A 25181-nucleotide genomic window follows, 5' to 3' on the forward strand; every position below is an offset into this window, starting at 1 on the left:
CAAGAGAAGTGAAGGCAAAAATTAATGAATGGGACTACATCAGACTAAGAAGTTTTTGCTCAGCAAGAGAAACTGATAACAAAATAAACAGAAAGCCAACTAAATGGGAAATGATTTTTTCAAACAGCAGCTCAGATAAGGGCCTAATATCCAAAATATACAAAGAACTCATAAAACTCAACAACAAACAAACAATCCAATAAAAAAATGGGAAGAGGATATGAATAGACACTTCTCCCAGGAAGAAATACAAATGGCCAACAAATATATGAAAAGATGCTCATCTTCTTTAGCTATTAGAGAAATGCAAATCAAAACGGCAATGAGATACCACCTCACACCTGTTGGATTAGCTGTTATTAGCAAGTCAGGTAATAGCAAATGTTGGAGAGGCTGTGGAGAAAAAGGAACCCTCATCCACTGTTGGTGGGAATGTAAAGTAGTACAACCATTATGGAAGAAAGTATGGTGGTTCCTCAAAAAACTGAAAATAGAACTACCTTATGACCCAGCAATCCCTCTACTGGGTATATATCCCAAAAACTCAGAAACATTGATATGTAAAGACACATGCAGCCCCATGTTTATTGCAGCATTGTTCACAGTGGCCAGGACATGGAAACAACCAAAAAGCCCATCAATAGATGACTGGATAAAGAAGATGTGGCACATATACACTATGGAATACTACTCAGCCATAAGAAATGATGACATCGGAACATTTACAGCAAAATGGTGGGATCTTGATAACATGATACGAAGCGAAATAAGTAAATCAGAAAAAAACAGGAACTGTATTATTCCATACGTAGGTGGGACATAATAGTGAAACTAAGAGACATTGATAAGAGTGTGGTGGTTACGGGGGGGAGGGGGGAATGGGAGAGGGATAGGGGGTGGGGAGGGGCACAAAGAAAACAAGATAGAAGGTGACAGAGGACAATCTGACTTTGGGTGGTGGGTATGCAACATAATTGAACGACAAGATAACCTGGACTTGTTATCTTTGAATATATGTATCCTGATTTATTGATGTCACCCCATTAAAAAAATAAAATTATTAAAAAAAAAAAAACTCCTAAGATAGTTAATGTAACCACATCCTAGGGGATAGATAGGGACATTTCCAGCTGGGGGCTTTCAACTGTATGACTGGTTACTAAGGTACGTGACTAAAATTTAATTTGGGGGAGCCAATTGCTAAACGCCAAATTCACTTCTGTATGAACCGCTTGCTTGCTATGCTATAAAAACCCCTAGAGTGTAGGCGCTCGGTGTGACTCTGGTGACTACCACCTGAGTTCACCCCTGCGCAGGTTTGTTTTTTTCTTCTTTTTCTCTTGGCCATAAAACTTTGTCTAAAACTCTCCAAACGTCTCCAGTGTTTGTTTTACCCGGCGAGTGCAATACTGACTAGCTAATTCATTCAGCAAATATTGTTTTGCTCACCTATATGAAAAGCAAAGTTTAGTTCTGAAAATACAGTGGTAAATAAAAATATACATGAGTATTTTTTTAACCTTTTATCCTGTTCTCTATGAACTTTCTTATTTTTTACATTTCACATATAACAGAAATCACGCATCTGACTTATTCCACTTAGCATAGTGCCCTCAAGGTCCATCCATGTTGTTGCAAATAGCAAGATTTCATTTTTTTTTTATGGCTGAATAACATTCCATTGTGTATATATGCCACCTTTTTCTTTTCTTTTTTTTTTTAATTTTTTACAGAGACAGAGAGAGAGTCAGAGAGAGGGATAGACAGGGACAGACAGACAGAAAGGGAGAGAGATGAGAAGCATCAATCATTAGTTTTTCATTGTGCGTTGCAACACCTTAATTGTTCATTGATTGCTTTCTCATACGTGCCTTGACTGCGGGCCTTCAGCAGACCAAGTAACCCCTTGCTTGAGCCAGTGACCTTGGGCTCAAGCTGGAGACCTTGGGGTCTCGAACCCGGGTCTTCCGCATCCCAGTCCGACACTTGATCCACTGCGCCACCGCCCAGTCAGGCCACATTTTTCATTATACATTCACCTATCAATGTGGGAGACTGCAAGCTGGCAAAGCCCTCACAGTTCAAGACTTAGCCAAAGGTTAAGCTCTTCCCCACAACTCCATATTAGCTATGAGGCTGAGTATTTCTACTAGTCTCATCCCCCCACCTCACTTGCCTGATTAAGTTGCTAAAGGCAGTTTTCTTTTTATCCATTGTTTTGTGAAGTTATGATGTTATGCTTGGTGGAGGGTTTTCTGTACTCAGGAGATTCCCTAATGTAGCTCCGGAGAATTCCTGATGTAGCTCAGAAGTGTGACTTTGTATCTAAACTTCCTTTTGTTTTGTAAAATAACTCTGCTTTTCACTATAAAAATAAAGCTTTTGGGGAATGCAAGCTACTCTTGTAGGAAAAGCCTGCAGAACGACCTCCTGATCCCATCCTTTTTTCTCTGTTTCTTTTTTTCTCAATCCTCCACCATTCCCACTCGAGACCTGCAAAATCACTAGTTGCACAGGTTCGCGACAATCATCCATTGATGAACACTTAGGTTGCTTCCATATATTGGCTATTGTAAGTAACGCTGCAGTGAACATAGGGGTGCAAATGTCTTTTTGCATTAGTGTTTTTGTTTTGTTCAGCTAAATACCCAGAAGTAAAATTCCTGGATCATATAGTGTTCTATTTTTAATTTTTTTTTGTTTTTTTGTTTTTGTTTTTTTCTGATTCATTTATTTCACCCCGCACAATGCTACCAAGACTCCACCATTCCACTGTAAGTGATCCGATGTCATCCTTTCTCCTAGCTGAATAGTATACCATGGTGTATATGTGCCCCATCTTCTTCATCCAGTCCTCTTTTTTTACAGTGATTAAAAGCCTTTAAGCAAACTCTTGGCCAATACAGCAAGAATCCATAAAAGAGTAGTGTCCTTAACATGTTCACCAAGTCCAAGTTGGCCCCATCACCATGCCAAATCCCTGAAAAATGCAACCCAACCCAGTTCAGTCTGTTAGGAGCTGTCACAGGGAGCAGGAGTCCAGGAAAGTTCCCCACAGGAGAAGTCCGCATGGCACTGGAATTATTGTCACCATTCTATACTTTGCAGCTCATGTCCAAGTTTCAATGACTGCTGCTTCTAGCTGGCAATGATTCAGGTAGACTGGAAAAGTCATCTGCAGCATGTGTGGAGATGGAGCTTCTGTTCTCCTCTGCCTGGAGAGTTGAGACCAGGTTGCTTTTCCCTGGAGCTCTGTGACTGTGGCATGGTAAAGAGAACCTTGGGATACACTAAGCTGGGTGGCAAAGGTAAATTCATAATACAAGTTGGCAAAAGGAGGAAAGAGAGCTCTAAATTAGGAGTAGGTCCCAGCCTGAAATATGAGTGGGGCATTGAGGTAGGAGGGACAAAGGAAACACCATATATTAAGCAAAGCAGCAGAAAATAGGACTATCAACACCCACAACAGAGATCTTTGAGGGAAGAATAGAAAACCTGACTATTCAGGCAAAACATAGTTAAGTGGCCCTTGTGCAAATGAGATCAATTTACCTGCTTCTCGGAAGAAACACCCCAGGCTGGTCCACAGTGTCGTAGATGGGGCCGACGGCCCTGGGTACCTTCAGCCTTCAGTGGCAAACCCCAGCTTTCTGGGCAAGGTTAGGTCATAGGTGGCTGGAGCAGGGCTGGAAGAGACTGAACCCTCCCTTAGAGGAGCAAGGGGGAAGTCCTCCTTCCACTGTCCCTGTTTCCTCACAGCAGAGGCATGTAAGCCTGGCAGGCTTTAGCTCAATGACCTTCCTTTCCACTAGTGAAGCAGGACCCAGATGGCATCCTATGAGACCCCTTTGGGGTGTTGGAGCCTTTAAGGGTGTATCCTAAAAGCTGGTAGTTCCCCTGATCTCTATTGGGCTTTTTCTGCCTCTAGGTATCTTTTTTATCTTTTTTATTTTTTTATTTTTTATTTATTTATTCATTTTTTTATTCTTTATTTATTTATTCATTTTAGAGAGGAGACAGAGAGAGACAGAGAGAAACAGAGAGGAAAGAGAGATAGGGGGGAGGAGCTGGAAGCATCAACTCCCATATGTGCCTTGACCAGGCAAGCCCAGGGTTTCGAACTGGCGACCTCAGCATTTCCAGGTCGACGCTTTATCCACTGCGCCACCACAGGTCAGGCTGCCTCTAGGTATCTTAAAAGCCATTCTCAGAAGATCTCGCTGAGGGGTTTGAGGATCCCCATCTGCCCATATAAATCTTTTCCATGTATCTGGAGCCATTTGGAAAAATACAAAACACTGTTATTAGCTAGATCCAATAAAGAAGGTAGTAGTTTGCAGGCGAAAAAGATTTGGTGTCTCCTGTTCATCAGCATTCAGAAGAAATGTAAAATTTTTTTTTTTAAGTAAAAAACATGATATAGTAGGCCCGTCGGAATCATTGGCCTGGTGTGCAGGATTTCCGGGTTCGATTCCTGGCCAGAGCATACAGGAGAAGCGCCTATTTACCTCTCCACCCCTCCCCCTCTCCTTCCTCTTCGTCTCTCTCCTCCCGCCCACAGCCAAGGCTCCACCCGAGCAAAGCCACCCCGGGCACTAAGGATGGCCCCATGGCCTCTGCCCCAGTCGCTAGAATGGCTCCGGTTGTAACAGAGCAACACCCCAGATGGGCAGAGCATTCCCCCCTGGTAGGCATGACAGGTGGATCCCAGTCAGACGCGTGCAGGAGTCTGTCTGACTGCCTCCCCATCTCCATCCTCAGAAAAATACAAAAAATAAATAAATAAAAGAAATAAGACTACAGAAAAAGGGGGGGCATTCCCTTGTGCTAAAGCTCCAGGGAGCATGGAGTGAGCTCGAGTATGTCCTATGAAGCATAGAGCTCTATGTTGACATACAAGTCCCCGAAGAAGAAGGAACTGCTGTAACAGTTTATCAGCATTTGTCCCTAAGACAGCAGTTGGGAACACCATACGCAAATATTTGCTGTCTGTCCACAGATTAAGGGGGGAACATGGCAAATGCTGAAAAGCCATGATCTTTGTGCCCCTCCCCTCCCCCAACACCCTCCCTCTTCTCCCCCCACCCTGTAACCCCAACACTGTTGTTCATGTCTCTGAGTCTCATCTTTATGTCCCACCTATGTATGGAATCATATAATTCTTAGTTTTTTCTGATTTAATTCTTTCATTCAGTATAATGTTATCAAGGCCCATCCATATTGTTGTAAAAGATCCTATGTCATCATTTCTTATGGCTGAGTAGTATTCCATAGTATATATATACCAAAGCTTTTTAATCCACTCGTCCTCTGATGGACACTTGGGCTGTGTCCAAATCTTTGCTATTGTGAACAATGCTGCTATTTTTAATTATTGGAGGAATTTCTATATTGTTTTTCAGAGTTTTTATACCAATTAACATTCTTGTCAACAGGGTTCCCTTTTTTCTACATCCTTGCCAATACTTGTTATTTCTTGTCCTTTGATAATACCCATTCTAACAGGTGTGAGGTGGTATCTCATTGTGGTTTTGATTTGCATTTCCCTGATAATTAATGATGTTGAGAATCTTTTCATTTACCTGCTGACATACATTTATCTGTATGTCCTCTTTTGGAAAAAGGTCTATTTAGATCCTCTGCCCATTTAAAAAATCAAATTATTATTTTTATTATTATTATTTTGCTATTGCCTTGTATGAATTCTTCATATATTTTGGATATTAACTTTTTATCAGATATATGATTAGCAAATATGTTATCTTATTTAGAAGATTACCTTTTCATTTTGTTGATGTTTCCTTTGCAGAGCTTTATAATTTAATGTAGTCCCATTTATTTATATTTCTTTTTGCTGCTTTTGCTTTTGGTGTCTGACTAAACAAATCATTGCTACCACTTAGGTCAGGAGTTTACACCTATGTTTTTGTCTAGGTGTTTTAGGGCTTTAGATCTTATGCTCAAATCCTTAATCCATTTTGAACTAATTTTTGTTTATGGTGCAAAATAGTGGTCAAGTTTTATTCTTTTGCATGTGGTTGTCCAGTTTTTCCAACACCATTTATTGAAGAGACTGTTCTTTCCCCATTCCCCACTGTATATTCTTGGCTCTTTTGCTATAAATTAATTGACCATATATGCATGAGCTTATTTCTAAGCCCTCTATTCTGTTGCACTGATCTATATGTCTGTTTCTATGCCAGTACCATGATGTTTTAGTTACTGTGGCTTTGTAGTAGAGTTTGAAATCAGGGAATGTGATGCCTCCAGTTTTGTTTTTCTTTCTCAATATTGCTTTAGCTATTTGAGGTTTTGGCTTTCTTTTTGTGTGTGTGTGTGTGTAATTTTATACAAATTTTAAGATTATTTTTATTTCTTTAAAAATGCCATTGGAATTTTGATAGGGATTGCATTGAATCTGTGGCTTGCTCTGGGTAATATGGACATTTTCACAATATTGATTCTTCTAATCCAATAAACTCATTTTAATTTTTATTTGTTGCTGTTAAAGAGTTTTATTAACATGTTAGAATGTTCTGAATTCCCCAGGGGCAGAATCAGCTCAATGTGGAATCTTGTGTATCAAGACTGGTGGACATGTCACTTTGAGAGTCACCACATTCAGCTTGACACCCACTTCTTGATATTATCCACCTCATTCTCTTCAGCCTGGACCTAAAACACTGTGCTAATTTGCAAGGTTTGTTTAGAGATTCTTATGTAAATGAGAGATACTCTTTAATTTTTCATATTGAACTCAATGTGAGGGTGATGCAGTGTCAAATGGTAGGAAAAATACCAAGGCTAGAAACAAACTATTTGAAGTTCCTTTCATCTTGTGGCACCTAGAAGCATGATCACTGTTACTTTCCACAAGTCCTGCCTCAGTTTCTACTTTGCTGAGAGAGCACATAATGTGCAGAACTGTAATCCTTCACTTGGGAGTCTCATTCCCTGCTATGGTTTCTGTAGCTGGCTTCTTTGTAATTTCAGCTGCACATTGCCTACACTTGTCTGTTATTCATGTAGTTCAGCTTCCCCAATAAAATGGTAGCTTAAGAGCCCAAATTAATTTAATTAGCTTTTGTCATATGGGTTGCTCTCTCAAGGCAATGGGTGGGACAGACTCTTGCAATATACAATAGGAATTTATAACCCTGTGATTATGATAGGACTGCTGTTCACCTCCTCGGCTTGACCTGGGCATGTAGATGGGCATGTGAAACAAGCTGGGAGAGATTTTTAAATTTTGAAACAAGAGATAATTCTTTTTGCATACAAGATCACATGGTTGGAGGATATGGCTTGGATCTTTTGAAGGACATCTTCCTTGGCTTCTCTTCTTGGTAAGACAGCATGAGGCCAATCACACACACACACACACACACACACACACACACACACACACACACACATAAGCTAAGAGATGGAGAAAGCATACCTACACATCACATTCAAGCCTTTTCTTGAGTACCAGTATCCAATTACACTCTGGACATCCCAATTATGTGAACAGATAGCTCTTTTTGCCTATGTCAGTTTGTGTTGAGTTTTGTCACTTGCAATCAAGGATTCTGGCTAGCACGTTTTCTTGAAAAGGAATGTTTGGCACACAGGCAAATGTCTACTACTGCAATTTTCATGAAATCCATGGAGTTTGAGGTCTACTGATAGATTTGGCTTCCATAGTGGGTAAACCCTTGATGAAGAGTATTCCAAATGTCAATGTCCAAGTGAAACCTCTTAAATCCTACTTTTACATATACAGTATATGATCTTTAACTAAAGAAAGTTGTTCTGAGGTAGAGGAAAAACATTCAAAATCACAAATGAAAATCAAATGGCATGTGATTTTTGTTGACTGCATTAAACTAGGGAAAATAGAAGAAATGTTGGAATAAACCCAATACTTATTTTCCCGCTTTCTCCAAAATTCTGCACTAGAGGTCAAGGGGAGAAAACTGGACAGGTAAAGACTGAAAGCATGGTTACTTTTCCAACCATTAGTTTGCACAATATCAACTTGCATGACACAAACTCAGCATGCTCATAACCAAAGTCCAAACTTCGTTAACTCTCTTCCCCTTCTCATCACCATCTTCCTCCAGACTGAGTCTTTTCAAAGGAAGCTGAGTTGGTGAATGGGGAAGGAGGAGAGTCTCAGTACAGTCATCGCTCAGTGTGATTTTAGGGGCTGCTTCTAAGAGTTGCAGATTTAGAAGGGAAGAGAAAATTAGCAATGTAGCCAGGGTAGGCTCATGGTGGAATATGAAAGCAACTACAAAGCCTGTGTTCCATTAAAATAGCATTCTCATCAGCCCAGCACTGGGCAAGCATTTCTGCTAATAGAATCACTCATTCTAGTTTCACAAATGTCAGCCCCATCTTCATTGTTTGTTTGTTTGTTTGTTTTTGAGAGAGAGAAAGAGAGAGACGGGAAGTAAGAGAGAAGAGAAGCATCAACCCCTAGTTGCATCACTTTAGTTGTTCATTGATTGGTTCTCATACATGCCTTGATCGGGGGTTGGGAGGCTCCAGCTGAGCCAGTGACCCTTTGTTCAAGACAGTGATCTTGGGTTCAAGCCAGTGACTATGGGATTATGCTCTTGATTCCACGTTCAAGCCAGCACCCCCATGCTCAAGCTGGTGAGCCTGCACTTAAACCTGTGACTTTGGGGTTTTGAAACTGGGTCCTTGGTGTTCTAGGTTGACACTCTATCCATTGTGCCACTGCTATTCAGGCAGAGAACCAGTAAATTTTGATGGCAAAGAGTGCATAAGAAACATTAATATTTTATTATCTTTCTTCCCTGACAGACTGGCAGCCCTGTGAAGGCTAGGTCTGTGTCTATCTTGTTCAAGGAATCCAGCAGGTAGCAGAGAGCCTAGCACAAAGCACACACTCAATATGTGTTTGTTGGAGGAAGAAAGTATGAACCGAATAAGGATCCCATCTTGGTCATCATGGTGTTCTCTGAGCTAAGAGATTATGAATGTATATTTTAACTGCATCTCAAGTGTGGAGTACATTGTTTAGAACACACAAACAAAATGTAAAAAAAATTCTATTTACACAAAACATGTTAAGTCTAAATATGGACATTTATATACAAACTGAATCACATTTCACATTATAGGCTTTAAATTTTTGCCAGGCTAGGCTGATTTCAAAGAACTTTTGAAAAACAAAGGATACAAAAACAAAAGAGAAGAATCAAACAAGATACAGAGCTATCAGAAAGCAACATATAAATGGCAATAGGAAACCCTTAAGTGTCAATAATTACACTAAATGTAAATGGATTGAACTCACCATTAAAAAGACACAGAGTAGCAGAATGGATTAAAAAAGAAAATATAGCTGTATGCTGTCTTCAAGAAACACATCTAAGCCACAAGGATAAAAACAAATTCAAAGTGAAAGGTTGGAAAACAATTCTCCAAGCAAATAACATGAAAAGAAAAGCAAGTATAGCCATACTCAGATCTAACAATGCTGATTACAAGATAGCAAAAGTAATCAGAGACAAGGACTGTCATTTCATAGTGATAAAAGGGACATTGAGCCAAGAAGGCATAACACTTCTTAATATATATGCACCAATCCAAGGAGCACCAAAATATATAAGACAGCTACTGACTGACCTAAAAATAAAAATCGACAAAAATACAATCATACTTGGAGACCTCAATAAACCGCTGATGGCTCTAGATCGTTCATCCAAACAGAAAATTAATAAAGAAATATTGGCCTTAAATGAAACACTAGAACAGCGGTTCTCAACCTGTGGGTCGCAACCCCGGTGGGGGTTGGGGGGTCGAATGACCAAAACAGAGGGGTCACCTACAGTTATTGGAAAATACATATTTATTATACAGGTTGAGAACTGCTGCACTAGAACAATTGAATATGATAGACATCTACAGGACATTTCATCCCAAAGCTAGAGTATACATTTTTCTCCAGTGTACACGAAACATTCTCAAGAATAGACCATATGTTGGGCCACAAAAATAACATCAACAAATTCAGAAAGATTAAAATTATAGCAACCATATTCTCTGACCATAAAGCTTTGAAACTAGAATTCAACTGCAAAAAAGAGGTAAACAAACCCACAAAAATGTGGAAATTAAACAACATACTTTTAAAAAATGAGTGGGTCAAAGAAGAAATAAAAGCAGAGATCAAAAGATACATACAGAAAACAAAAATAACAATATGACATGTCAGAATCTCTGGGATGAAGCAAAAGCAGTAATAAGAGGGAAGTTCATATCACTACAGGTCTATATGAACAAACAAGAGAGAGCCCAAGTAAACAACTTAACTTCACATCTTAAGGAACTAAAAAAAGAAGAACAAAGGCAACCCAAAACCAGCAGAAGAAAGGAAACAATAAAAATCAGAGCAGAAATAAATAAAATAGAGAACAAAACAATTACAGAAAAAAAATCAATAAAACAAGGAGCTGGTTCTTTGGAAAGATCAATAAAATTGACAAACCCTTGGCAAGACTCACTAAGAAAAAGAGAGAAAGGACTCACATAAACAAAATCCAAAAGGAAAGAGGAGAAATCACCACAGATATCATAGATATACAAAGAACTTTTGTAGAAAACTATGAAAAACTATATGCCACCAAATTTAACAATATAGAAGAAATGGATAAATTCCTAGAACAATACAATCTTCTTAAACTGAGTCATGAAGAAGTAGAAAGCCTAAATAGACCCATAAGCAGGGAGGAAATAAAAACAACTATCAAAAACCTCCCCCCTCCCAAGAAAAGTCCAGGGCCAGACAGCTATACTAGTGAATTCTATCAAACATTCAAAGAAGACTTGGTTCCTATTCTACTCAAAGTCTACCGAAAAATTGAAGAAGAAGCAATACTTCCAAACACATTTTATGAGGCCAACATAGCCATCATACCAAAACCTGGAAAGGACAACACAAAAAAAGAAGACTCGATTCCCGGCCAGGGCACACAAGAGAAGCGCCCATCTGCTTCTTCACCCCTCCCCCTCTCCTTCCTCTCTGTCTCTCTCTTCCCCTCCCGCAGCCGAGGCTCCAGTGGAGCAAAGATGGCCCGGGCGCTGGGGATGGCTCCTCGGCCTCTGCCCCAGGCACTAGAGTGGCTCTGGTCGCAACAGAGCAACGCCCCGGAGGGGCAGAGCATCGCCCCCTGGTGGGCGTGCCGGGTGGATCCCGGTCGGGCGCATGCGGGAGTCTGTCTGACTGTCTCTTCTCGTTTCTGGCTTCAGAAAAATACAGGAAAAAAAAAAAGAAGACTACAAACCAATATCTCTAATGAATACTGATGCTAAATATGAAACAAAATACTAAGAAATTGAATACAACAATATATTAAAAAATAATTCATCATGATCAAATGGGATTCATCCAAGAATCACAAGGGGCCCTGGCCGGTTGGCTCAGCAGTAGAGCGTCGGCCTAGCCTGCGGAGGACCTGGGTTCGATTCCCGGCCAGGGCACACAGGAGAAGCGCCCATTTGCTTCTCCACCCCTCAGCTGCGCCTTCCTCTCTGTCTCTCTCTTCCCCTCCCGCAGCCAAGGCTCCATTGGAGCAAAGATGGCCCAGGCGCTGGGGATGGCTCTGTGGCCTCTGCCTCAGGCGCTAGAGTGGCTCTGGTCGCAACATGGCGACGCCCAGGATGGGCAGAGCATGGTCCCCTGGTGGGCAGAGCGTCGCCCCCTGGTGGGCGTGCCGGGTGGATCCCGGTCGGGCACTCTGACTGTCTCTCCCTGTTTCCAGCTTCAGAAAAATGCAAAAAAAAAAAAAAAAAAAAAAAGAATCACAAGGATGGTTCAACATAAATAAAACGGTTAATGTAATATACCATATCAACAAATCAAAGAACAAAAACCACATGATCTTATCAATAGATGCAGAAAAGGCATTTGATAAAATACAACACAACTTTATGTTTAAGACACTCAACAAAATGGGTATAGAAGGAAAATATCTCAACATGATAAAGGCCATATATGATAAACCATCAGCTAACATCATATTAAATGGCATAAAACTGAGAACTTTCCCCTTTAAATCAGGAACAAAACAGGGTTGTACACTCTCTCCACTCTTATTTAACATGGTGCTAAAAGTTCTAGCCTGAGCAATCAGGCAACAGAAAGAAATAAAAGGCATTCATGTCGGAAAAGAAGAAGTAAAGGTATCACTTTTTGCAGATGATATGATCCTATACATCGAAAACCCCAAAGACTCCACAAAAAGACTATTAGAAACAATAAACCAGTACAGTAAGGTCGCAGGATACAAAATTAATATACAAAAGTCTATTGCCTTCCAATATGCCAACAATAAAACTTCAGAAAACGAGCTCAAAAAAACAATCCCCCTCATGGCAGCAACAACAACAAAAAAATACCTAGGAATAAACAAAAAGAATTTAAAGGACCTATATAATGAAAACTACAAAGCATTGTTAAGGGAAATTGAAAAAGATACAATGAAATGGAAAAAGTAAAGTAGCACAACCATTATAGAAGAAAATATGGTGGGTCCTCAAAAAATTAAAAATAGAACTACCATATGACCCGGCAATCCCTCTACTGGGCATATACTCCCAAAACTCAAACATACTGGTATGTAAAGACACATGCACCCCCATGTTCATTACAGCATTGTTCACAGTGGCCAAGACATGAAAACAACCATAAAGCCCTTCAATAGAAGATTGGATAAAGAAGATGTGGTACATATATATTATGGAATACTACTCAGCCATAAGAAATGATGACATCGGATCATTTACAACAACATGGATGGACCTTGATAACATAATACTGAGTGTAAGTAAGTCAGAAAAAACTAAGAACTATATGATTCCATACATGGGACACAAAAATGAGACTCAGGGACATGGGGAAGAGTGTGGTGGTTATGGGGGCGGGGAGGGGGAGGAAGAGATGGAGGTGATGTGGGGAGGGGAGGGGTACAAAGAAAACCAGATAGAAGGTGACAGAAGACAATTTGAGTTTGTGTGATGTGTATTCAACATAATCAAATGTCAAAATAACGTGGAGATGTTTTCTCTGAATCTATGTAACCTAATTAATCAATGTCACCCCATTAAAATTAATAATAAAGAAAAAAAAACTTCTGTTTGAAAATTTTCACTGTGGTAAACTAACATACTGTAAAATGTACTGGCTTAATCGTTTTTGACTGCGTAGTTCGGTGGCATTATGTAGATCTCTAACGTGCTGTGTGGCTGGCGCCATCCATCTGAGAATTTTCTTGTCCAGCAGAACTGAAACTATGTCCCCATTAAACAGTAACTGCCTACTCTCCCTCACCCCTTCCTATGTCCTTTGGTGATCACCATTCCGTTTAATCTCTAGGAACTTGGTTCCTCTTGGTTCCTCATATGAGAGGAATTGCACAGCATTTATTCCTTTTGGCTGGGTAATTTCACTTATTATAATGTCTTCAAGGTTCATCCATGGTGTAGCGTGTGACAGGATTTCCTTCCTTTTAATTCTGATACTATTCCATTGTACATACCACATTTTTTTTATCCATTCATCCATCAGTGGACATTTGGGTTTCTTCCACCTTTTGTGCATAATGCTGCTATGAACATGTATGTGCAAATATTTCTTTGACAAAAGTTTGTGAATTAATCAAAGAATCAATGACAGAATGACTTAGTAAATGATGAGAGCAGTCTTCTGTGTAGCTGGGGAAGGATGACCACATTGGGAGACGTGGGAGTGGAGAGGCCAGGAGGTTAGAGAGGATATCAAGTGGAGCTAATGTCTTTGACGATTCTCCCCGAGGCTGGATCCACGTGGAACTGGATTTTCCTGCTTGATGCAACAGCTCTGTGGATCTCTCAGTGCTCTCCCACTGCAGTTTCACAGATCCTTCTTGTGCTAATTTGCCCTGAATTATTGTTCTTTTCCAGGGCATACATTATTAAGGCAGTTGTGGTCAGCAAAGGGAAGGATAGTGAAACTCACCTGAGCCTTCCAAAGTGAATTTCCAGATACCTTGTCTGAGTTCTAGAAGTTTAAAGCAAGCCTGACCCAACCATCCCAGGCAGGAAGTCATTTAATAGCTAAAGTGGGTGCCCACTTCCTAAACCGGTGGAAGTATCCAGGACCAACCCAATGAGAGATATCTCACATCTTTCACCCCGCAAGTTTCCCAGGCTTCCTCTTTGACCAGGACTGTGGAGAAGCCACCGCAACAGACAGTGACTCGCAGAGACCAGCTGAAGCCATCTGTAGGTGCTCACTTTCAGGAGGAGGCTCTATTAGTGTCTGTGGAAACAGGGCCAGAGCTGGCGTGGCACATTGCATAACGCTTTCAGCCTGACAGGGGGCGTGACGTTCCCCACTATTTGAATGAGGGGAGGGACCCCTTTGTATGGGGTGCCGTCAACGTATAAGCTACGAATGTATGTCAAAGTAGGCTGCGTGCTAAGAAGCTTGACTCCCATTTCCTCACTCTGCTGAGAAACAGACAGACTGAAAAAGAAAAAATCTATCAGTCATTTATCAAAATCCTCCCAGTTTGAAGCAAGGGAAAGCCAAGCAGATATCTGGGTAGAAAAGTGAAAACTAGAGAACGGGGGTAAATAAAAAAGTTAGGAAAAGCATTTTGAAAATGTCAAAGACAAGGGACTAGATACATGTTTTTGCTTTCTGCTCACCCGCCCTAGCCCAACCCTTGTAAAGAGATGGACTCACAGCATAATTCTGCTCTTGAACTGTGGTTCAAACCACAGGCATATTACTTAACCTCTTTTGAGCCCCAGTTTTTTCATCTGTAAAATAGAGCTTAAAATAAGAGAATTTACTTTCTAGGGTTATAAAGATAATAACTTCTGTAAAACCCTTAGTATGGTGAGCCACACACAAACCCCAAATTAATGTTAGCTATTATCCTCATTAGTCTCCTAAGTAAAAATTACACTCAAAGTAAGTATGTGAGCACTGCAAGATTTTAGAACTGAAGCTTCACTTGATAAGAGGATTTTATAAATAGGCTAGGAGAGTGGAATGCTCCTTCGCAGGCCAGGCGGTCATTAGTGTATTGATGAAGCACCAGGCCTTGCCCAGTAGTGTTCCGGGTGTTACACAAAGGAGGAAAATAACAAAATGTCCAAATCATGTGGCGTTACCACCTACAAATACACAGGCACGTCAGGGACTCTTTTGTGAGTGTCTGTGCATGCAAAACCCTCTTGGCATTACCTTCACAGGTTCTAACATAAGAAAATAAATAATTTGACCTCATTTTAATGAAAAAGACATTGATTGATTTTGCATAACCTCAAAGGATGCAAAATGCGTGGAATAAAGAGAAAGAAAGGATGAATGGAATGACTGGCAGGGATATCATCTTAAAAGAGATTGTAAGAGCCTGACCAGGCGGGGTGGTACAGTGGATAGAGCGTCAGACTGGGATGCAGAGGACCCAGGTTCGAGACCCCGAGGTCGCCAGCTTGAGCGTTGGCTCATCTGGTTTGAGCAAGAGCCCACCAGCTTGAACCCAATGTCACTGGCTCCAGCAAGGGGTTGCTCGGTCTGCTGGAGGCCCAGGTCAGGGCACATATGAGAGAGCAATCATTGAACAGCTAAGGTGTTGCAACGCGCAATGAAAAACTAATGATTGATGCTTCTCATCTCTCTCCGTTCCTGTCTGTCTGTCCCTGTCTATCCCTCTCTCTGACTCACTCTCTGTCTCTGTAAAAAATAAATTAATTAATTAAAAAAAAAAGAGATTGTAAGAGATTGTCCTGCTTGGAACAATTTTTTGCCAGGTCTTTGCTTGGATGGCTTGTCTTGGCTCAAATGTCACTACCTAATAAGGACCTTCCCTGGTCAGCCAATCTAAATTCAAACCACCTCTCATTCTTTTAATCCTCTAGCCTTATTCTTTTCTTTTAAGCACATATTCTTCTCTTAATATTAATATATTTGATTGTTTACTGTCCAACCATGCCCATAATGATAACAGAAGTCACATGGGAGCAGAGACCACATCTACTTTGTCACCACATCCCAGAGTCTGGCACATAGCCAACTTTTGATAAATAGTTGATGAAGAAGTAATTGAATAACTGGGGCTCATTAGGTTTTTTAAAACAAAATTTATTTTTTCTTGTGGTAAATTTTGTTAGTAAATCTCAATTCATTGATCATTTTTGCTTTCTGCTACTGAAAACAACACCTGGTCATTGGAAATTTGTAGATGAGTCACTTAACTGTATCATCTTACCTTAGAAACATACTTGTGTTAGTTTGCTTGGGCTTCTGTAACTAGGAAACACTAGCCGAGTGTTGTAAACAACAGAAATTGATTGTCTCACAGTTCTGGAGGCTGGAAGTCCAAGATCAAAGTGTGTGGATGGGGCTGGTTCCTTCTGAGTGCTGATAGAAACAACTCCATGGCTTTCTCCCCCTCCTGTGGTTTCTAAGCAATCTTTGGCATTCCTTGCCTGTAGAAGCATCATCCCAATCTATGCCTTCATAGCATTCTCCCTTTGTTTGTGTCTGACTCCAAATTTCCCTTTTTTATAAGGACACCAGTCACATTGGATTGGGGCCCACCCAAAGACATCATTTTAACTTGATTACCTCTGTAAAGACCCTCTCTCCAAATAAAATTACATTCTGCGGTACTGGGGGTTAGGATGTCAACATATAGATTTGGGGGAACACATTTAAATCCCTAACAATACTAAACATCCAGGGTGGGAGAATATAGTATTAGGCTGAACCGCACGAAATTGCCTCTATATATCTCTATCTCCATCTCTATCATCTCTATCTCTGTCTCTATCTCTGTCTCTATCTCTATCTCTATCTCTGTCTCCCCCAAATCAGGACAAGAAAATTTTAGTCCAGGAAAACTTGGATGTAAAAAACTTAAGCAAGGCTCAAGTAAACACACAGACCCAGGCTAGAACTGCACCTGACTCCTAGTGTCCAGAACTGTGCCTGACTCACAGTGTCCAGAATCATGACTGACTCACAGTGTTGGATCACTATTCATCTGAATGAACGTGGAATTCCTTGGCTCTTCCCAATCTTTATTCACATGTTATCTTTGCAGTGAGAACTGGCCTGGACACCACGTTCAAAACCACAGCTTTCCTGCACTCATGTCCCTTTCTGCACTGTATTTCTCTCTATGACATACACACTCTGTATTTCAGTTATTTATTATGTTAATTGCCTCTTTCCCTAGAAGGCAAACTCCACAGAAGCAGGAATCTTTACTGTTTTGTATACTCCTGTATGTACCAGCCACTGTTTCAGTGCCCGACATAAAACAGGTTCTCAATTTGATTGAGTGAATAAATGAATGGTGTCCAGAGAGAGCGCTGATATCTCCTGTTGTGTAGATTCAGGTCTCTCTTGGATCTGCTCTTTCCTTCATAGAATCTCATCACTGACAGATGTCTCAAAGATCACGTCCCTGTCTCTGATGTTTGAATTCCCTTTTAGATTGGTCACAACTTGGTAGTACAACTGTGTTTGGCTATAGAGCCACAATTTTGATAATAAAAAAGGAAAGGATTGAAGATGTCAAATGATATACAAAATAATATGGAGTGTGTGTGTGTGTGTGTGTGTGTGTGTGTTGTGTGTGTGGAGGACAGAGAGAAGGGAGGCTGCCACAGATTAGTTCAAGCAGTAGGCTCAGAGAAGGGCAAACAGACTTGGGAGTGCGACTGAGGCAGAATGACACCTAATTTACTGTCAGTGCAGAGTAGAAGGACCAGAAGATCATAAAGCAAACCAATGACAGTGCACAGCACGGTGGTTTAAGGCAATGTTTCTCAAACTTCATGCATACACTAACCACCTGGAGATATTGTTACGATGAAAATTCTCATTCCAGGTGGGGTCTGAAAGTCTGCATTCCTAACAAGTTCTCAGGGGATTCTGCAAGGATGCTTCTTAGGTTCAAATTACACAGTTACCATTAATTAACTGTGTGATCTTCAGTAAATTATGCTACTCTCTGCTCCTCTGCTTTCTTATCCATTAAATGGAGATCTAAGTGTCACTGATTGTTAGTGTTACTGCACTTGGGGATGGGAGAAAGAACTAGGGGTTGGCATGAGGTGCAAGTCAAATAAGTCTTGGCTGTATTTTTTAAAATAATTCTTAAAGCCAAAAATATTGCTTTGGGTCCTCTGATGGAGACACGATGCATGGGGATTGCTTTCCATTGCGAGTCGAAGCCTAAATTCCTCTCCCTTATACCGGTCTCAGAGCGGCTTGCAGGCGTTCAGAAAGATTACGTTTTCCCAGCACCTGCGGTGTGGTGGCCACAGAGCGGCGCTCAGGAGAGACGCGGGGAACCGAGAGGAGGGAGCCGGGCAATTGAGCAGGGGCGCGGGGCCGGAAGAGCAGGGCCACAGGCACCATCCCGCCAGGCAGGGGCAGGGCAGAGGGCCGCCTGGCCAATCAGCGCAGCCCGCGGCGGCCCAGCCCCTCCGGCCCGCGCCGCACCCAGACCAGGCTCAGGCTGCGGGCTGCGCGCCGCCATGGACTGAGGCTCCGACCCCGCGCGTGGTTACCTGCGGTCCCTTGTGTGGAGTCGCGGCGGCCGCTTCTCCCGCAGCAGTTTCGGACTTGTCTTTGGAGAGACATGGGAAGTTTCTGTACCACGAACCTGCGGCGGTGATGGGCCATTCCCGGGGTTCCCGCTGGGAGGCGGCACCGTGAGCGTCCTCGGGCTCGGGTAAGAAGATCGGTGCCTCGCCCTGGATGCGCAGATTGGCTGCCAACTCCAGTCAAGTAAGAAGGCTTGGAAGTTGAAAGGAGAGGTAAGAGGATGGGTTTTGGGTAGCTTTGGACCCGATGCTCAATTTCTGTCTCTTAGGTAGCAGCTGCCTCTAGGACCGATACCGACTGGACTAGGCTCAGTGCAGACCCCTCATCCCGTGCTCTGTGAGGCAGCTGGCCTCACCTGATGGAGGCAGCGCTCTGGAGTGAGGGTGTGTGGATGGGGAGGGGCAGCGGTGCTTCCAACGTAGGGGTTCCTGCCTGCCATTCAGAGACACCTGAGGTGCCCCATGGGTGCAGGAGGCCACCTGATGTATTGGTACGAGGAGAGGGAGGGCGAACGCGCAGTGAGCTCCTGCTTTAGAAAAGTCGGCCTTGGGGCTTGATCCCTCTGGGCCTCACCCTTGAGTCCTTGTAGGAGATAGCGGGAGTTAGCGGGTCAGCCGCCACCCCTTGTTGCAGGGCTCTTGCTGGAAGGGGCCGCGTGCGCCCTGGACGCCTCTTTGGCTGAGAGCGCAAAGCTTCCCGTGCAAGTGGAGAACTAGAGCGGTTCTGGAGGTTGTCTCTTTCCGGATTTACTCACCAAACCAGCGTGTCTATATTTCTTACCCTCTTTTTCAGACCTATTCTTGCCTTATTTGTGTAGCACTCTGGTAAAAAAGTTTATCTGAACTCCAGCATTGCAAAAGCCCTTAAGGCAGAAGTGTATTTAGGAACTAAGAAAACCGCAAAAAGATCAGCAGTTAGCACCCCACACCCCACATCCTGAAGTTGTTTTTCTAACCGTTGTTAACAGCAGCTGTGTCGCAAGTTTGAAATTTTCTTCTTGAAATTTTCCACTGTGACCTTAGCTTAAACCTTTAGTTACCAAGGCACGTGACTATAACCCCTCATGTATAAGCCAATCGCTAAACGCCACACTCAGCTTCTGTACCGAGTGGCTTGCTTGCTTTGCTATAAAAGCCCCTAGTTTGTAAGCAAAGGGTGTGACTCTTAGTGACCACCACCCCTGCGCAGGTTTGCATTTTTGGCCAATAAATTTTTTTTTAACTATCCGAAGGACTCCAGCATTTGTCTTTTCGCGATTGGGCACAACATTTGGTGACCCCGGCGTGATCTCCCCAAGTGGGAATTTGGCTGGTAAGCCCGGAGGAACAGCTCGAGCTGGTGAGTATTGGAATTCCACTCTTAGTTACTTTGTTTCATTTTGTGATCTTGGTACCGGTACATTTGTAGTCTGAGGCGACAGACGGGATGCTGTCAGAGACTCGCTCAGACCCTCGAGCGAAGGGCAGGACGCTGCCGGCCGAGGTTTTGTTTCTGTTTAACTTTGATTGACCATTCCAAATTGTTGAGCTCATACGCGCCGCGCCGCTGGCTTACTTATATGTCATAGTGAATGTGGTCTGTATAGGAAATTTTGTGTGTTGCTTTCCTTGTCTTTGCTGTCTTAGTGTGTTTAGTGTTAGCCTGTGTCCCAGTTCAATGTGATCAACAGTCTCCTGTTTGGATCGCCCTATTTGTTTGCTGGGGAATTTTATGTGTTGTTTTCGTAGGACTTGAAGGACATCTAGCGGAAAAGAACGGCTACCTCAAGATGGGCAATAATCAATCAACTCCACCTTTCCCCGTAGATTGTATTCTGGCTAATTTTTCAGACTTTCAGAAACGAGCGAAGAACTACGGGGGACCAATACCAGATCCAGAGACCCTCCGCACTCTTTGTCAGTTAGAATGGCCCACCTTTGATGTGGGATGGCCTACAGAAGGGACTTTCGATGTCCTCAGGGTTTATGCTGTCAGGGCTGTTATATATAAAGTTCCCCATCCAGACCAATACATTTATATTGATGTGTGGATAGACATTGCCACTGATAAGCCTAGCTATATCAAAAGGTGCCAAAAGACTCTCCAAAGGACTGTCAGATCCCTTAGCGTAAGGCCTAAGCCCGTTTGTGTAAATGACAGTCCGGCCTCACAGAGTCAGAGAACAACCCCTAGTGCGCCCAAGAAAGAAGCCCCTAAGTTGTATCCAGTTATTCAGGAAACTCCTGAGGAAATCCTAGACCCCATTAACCATCCCCCGCCTTATCGGAGGTCAAGAGAGCCTGACACTACTGTCCCTGAGAATGTTCAGAGCCCTCCCCACACCCGGGGAGGAACCCCTTATGCGCAACTTCCCAATGCGGGGGCTGCCCCGTTGTTGCCCCTTAGGGAAATGTTGCCGCCCTTAGATGAGGGGCCTCGGGCCCCTTCCAGAATGGTTTATGTTCCTTTTTCTACTAGTGATTTGTATAATTGGAAGCATCAGAATCCTTCTTTTTCTGAGAAACCACAGGGATTAATATCTTTACTTGAGACTGTGTTTAGGACCCATCAGCCAACTTGGGACGACTGTCAGCAATTGCTGCAAACTTTGCTTACCACAGAAGAAAGCCTTTCGGGAAGATGGTGGTTCCGAGCAAGAGTTAGCTGAAGTCCTCCCAGAGACTCCCCCTAATTGGGATCCCAATATAACAGGGGGAAGGGAAGCGCTTATCCAATATCGCCGGGCTCTATTACGGGGTTTAAAGGCAGCCGCTAGGAAGCCCACCAACTTTAGTAAGGTAAGTGAGGTACTTCAAGGGAGGGATGAATCCCCTGCTGCATTTTTAGAGCGGCTTATAGAGGCCTACCGGGTTTATACCCCACTAGACCCTGAAGCAGAAGAAAACCGCAGGTTAGTAAATATTGCTTTTGTTACTCAAGCAGCCTCAGATATTAGGAAAAAAAAAAAAAACTCCAGAAAATAGAAGGTTTTGAGGGCGAGAATAGGAGCAAATTATTAGAAATAGCTCAGAAGGTTTTCCAAAACAGAGATGATCCTGAATTAGGACGAGCAGCTGTCAAGGTACTTCTGGCCGCCCAAAACACAGGACAGAATAAGGGAAAGAAGAATCAATAGTTTAGACCCAGGGGGCAAAAGAATCCTTTCAGAAATTAAAAGAAGCCTTGATAGCAGCCCCGGCTCTAGCTTTGCCAGATTTGGCAAAACCTTTTCAGCTGTTTGTGGCAGAAAAGCAGGGCACTGCTGTAGGGGTCTTATGCCAAGAACTCGGTCCATGGAAGCGGCCTGTAGCATATTTGTCTAAAAGGTTAGACCCAGTAGCTGCAGGTTGGCCTACTTGTTTAAGAGCCCTAGCGGCCACCTCCCTGCTTGTCAAGGAAGCCACTAAATTGACTTTGGGGCAAGACATTCAAGTAATTGGGGAACATTACCTCGAGCAAATACTACGGGCACCTCCAGACAGGTGGATCTCGAATGCCCGATTGACCCAGTACCAAGCTCAGCTCTTGAACCCCCCAGCTGTGCAATTCCTTAAGACCACGGCCCTAAACCCCGCCACCTTGCTCCCGGTGCCAAACTCAACGGTACTCCACGACTGCAAACTAACCTTGGACACTATCACCGGTACCCGGCCTGACTTGCGGGACCAAGCCTATGAAAAGGCAGACTTAACCTTGTTCACAGATGGGAGCAGTTATGTGCGGGACGGACAGAGGTTTGCAGGGGCAGCTGTTACTACTCAGGACCAGGTCTTGTGGAAAAAGGCATTGCCTAAAGGAACATCAGCACAGCGAGCCGAACTTATCGGGCTCACACAGGCCCTCCGGCTAGCCGCCGGAAAGTGTGCCAACATCTATACCGATAGCCGGTATGCCTTTGCTACTGCACATGTACATGGTGCCATCTATCGGGAGAGAGGGCTATTAACAGCAGGAGGAAAAGAAATAAAAAACAAAGAAGAAATCTTATCCCTGCTAGAAGCCCTCTGGCTGCCTCAGAAAATAGCCATTATACACTGCAAGGGGCATCAAAAAGGGGACTCCCCCATTATCAGAGGCAACCATTTTGCTGACCAAGTGGCCCGTGATGCAGCAGAAGAGGAGGACACCATGAGTTTGTTGCCACTGATACCGCCTCCAAGCTTACCAAAAGAGCCTAAGTATCAACCTGAGGAAGAAGAAAAAGGTAAGCTAATAGGAGGTAAGAAAAACGCCCAAGGGTGGATTGAATTACCAAATGACAAAATCTTTCTGCCCCAGGCAGTTTTGAGACAAATAATTTCTGAAATACATAGCAGCTCGCATCTGGGACAGTTAAAACTTGAGCACCTAGTCAAGAAGTATTATGAAGGCTCTAATATTCGGGATCTTGTAAACTCAGTTGTTTCTAGGTGCCAAGCATGTGCAAAGGTCAACGCAATCAACAAGGAGCTCCCTCCTCTTTTCCGGTATCGAGGAAAAACTCCCGGAGAACTATGGGAAATTGACTTTACAGAAATGACTCCAGGGAAATTAGGTTACAAATACTTACTTGTTCTAGTTGATACTTTTACAGGATGGACTGAAGCCTTCCCAACAAAAGGAGAAACAGCTACAACAGTATGTAAAATACTTCTAAGAGAAATAATTCCCAGATATGGGATTCCTATGGCTGTAGGGTCTGACAGTGGACCTGCATTTGTATCCAAGATTTCACAAGAATTAGCCTTAAGACTAGGGATCAATTGGAAATTACATTGTATTTATCGGCCTCAAAGCTCAGGGCAAGTTGAGAGAATGAACAGGACCCTAAAGGAAACTTTAATAAAGATAAGGGAGGAGACTGGCGAAAATTGGGTAGAGTTACTCCCTTTTGCCCTATTTCGGGTCCGGAACACCCCCTACACAGGGAAATGGACCCCTTATGAATTAATGTTTGGACAACCAACCCCCTTGGTCCCTCAGCTAACAAGAGAAGAAATTGAGGTCTCTAATCAGAATTTTCTAAAGTCTTTACAGGCATTGCAGTTAATACGTGCTGAGGTACAAGCCCTCAGGGACCAACAGAAGGACGCTCGCAGAGGAGCCCCATTGCCCCCTCCGCCGGAACCAGGACAATGGGTGTACATTCTCAACCACCGCCGCGGGAACCTTGACACTCGGTGGCAAGGACCGTTCCAGGTACTGTTCAGCACGCCCACGGCTGTAAGGATAGCTGAGAAGCCATATTGGATTCACCTTTCCCACGTGAAGCCTGCTACACCTAGTGAGCAAGAGACAGACTCTAAGCAATGGAAAGTCCATACAGACCCCAAGGACCCTTTAAAGTTAAAATTTTCATCTGTGCCCTGACAGTGTTTCTTGATTTTGCTTGCGGTGGGTTCGGACCTCCTCCAAATGCAGAAACACTTCTTAGGACATTGTACGGGCCCCCATGTGAATGCAGGGGAGGAGCCACTACTATTAGACCAAAAACATACACAAGGCAGGTTGATTGTGGAACCAAAATAGCATACCTCGCCGTGACACCGGGTATAGGGGGGGGTAACACCCAAGAGTGGATCTGCAATAACAAACCCCGCATAATTCCCACTATTCAAGGCAAGCCAGGACCTTGTCCTGCTGAGTGCACTAGCTTCTATGATCAAATGCACTCCTCCTGTTACGAGGAATTTCAGGAATGCACTAGTCAGGATACTACCTACTTCACTGCCATCCTTCAGAAAACTCGAGCGGGCGTTGGCCCGGAGATAGGGACACTTGGCCGCATAGAGGCTTCGTGCAAAGGGACGCGCGGCCGGCCTGTATGTTGGTCTAAGAAATCCCCTCTACATGTTTCGGATGGAGGAGGACCTCAAGATTCCATCAGGGAAGCCATAGTAGAAGAAAGGCTTGAGCAAATTGTTAAGCCCAGTATCCACAGATAAATTACCATCCCCTGGTTTTGCCAAAGGGACCAAGCATAGACCTTTATCCGCAGACTTCTGATATTTTATCAGCCACCTTTCAAGCCTTAAATATGACTAATCCCGAATTAGCAGCAGACTGCTGGCTTTGCATGACCCTTGGTACACCTATGCCTATTGCCTTACCAGTAACATTTAATGAATCTGCTTTAACGCCACAGTCTAGTTGTACTGCCAATATCCCCTTCAGGGTTCAGCCTATAGAATTCTCTAATGTCACTTGCCTTCAGGGCCCTGCCCGGAATAATAGCTTTGACCTAGAAGTAGGATTTACTAACTTTGCAAACTGTAGTAGAACTATAAACGTTAGTACTTCTCTATGTCCAGACAGAGGACATATACTAGTATGTAGAGGTAACTTAGCTTATTCTTATCTACCAACAAATTGGACTGGAGTTTGTGTAATAGCTACACTCCTGCCGGACATAGACATCATACCTGGGGACCAGCCTGTCCCCGTCCCATCTTTAGATCTCATTTCAGGGCGAATAAAGAGAGCAGTCACTTTAATTCCTTTATTAGTAGGCTTAGGAATCACTGGAGCAGTTGCCACAGGAAGTGCCGGGATGGGAGTGGCACTTCACTCGTATGCAAAGCTTTCTAACAAA

The sequence above is a fragment of the Saccopteryx bilineata genome, chromosome 10 (assembly GCF_036850765.1).
Source record: "Saccopteryx bilineata isolate mSacBil1 chromosome 10, mSacBil1_pri_phased_curated, whole genome shotgun sequence".
Taxonomy (NCBI): Eukaryota; Metazoa; Chordata; class Mammalia; order Chiroptera; family Emballonuridae; genus Saccopteryx; species Saccopteryx bilineata.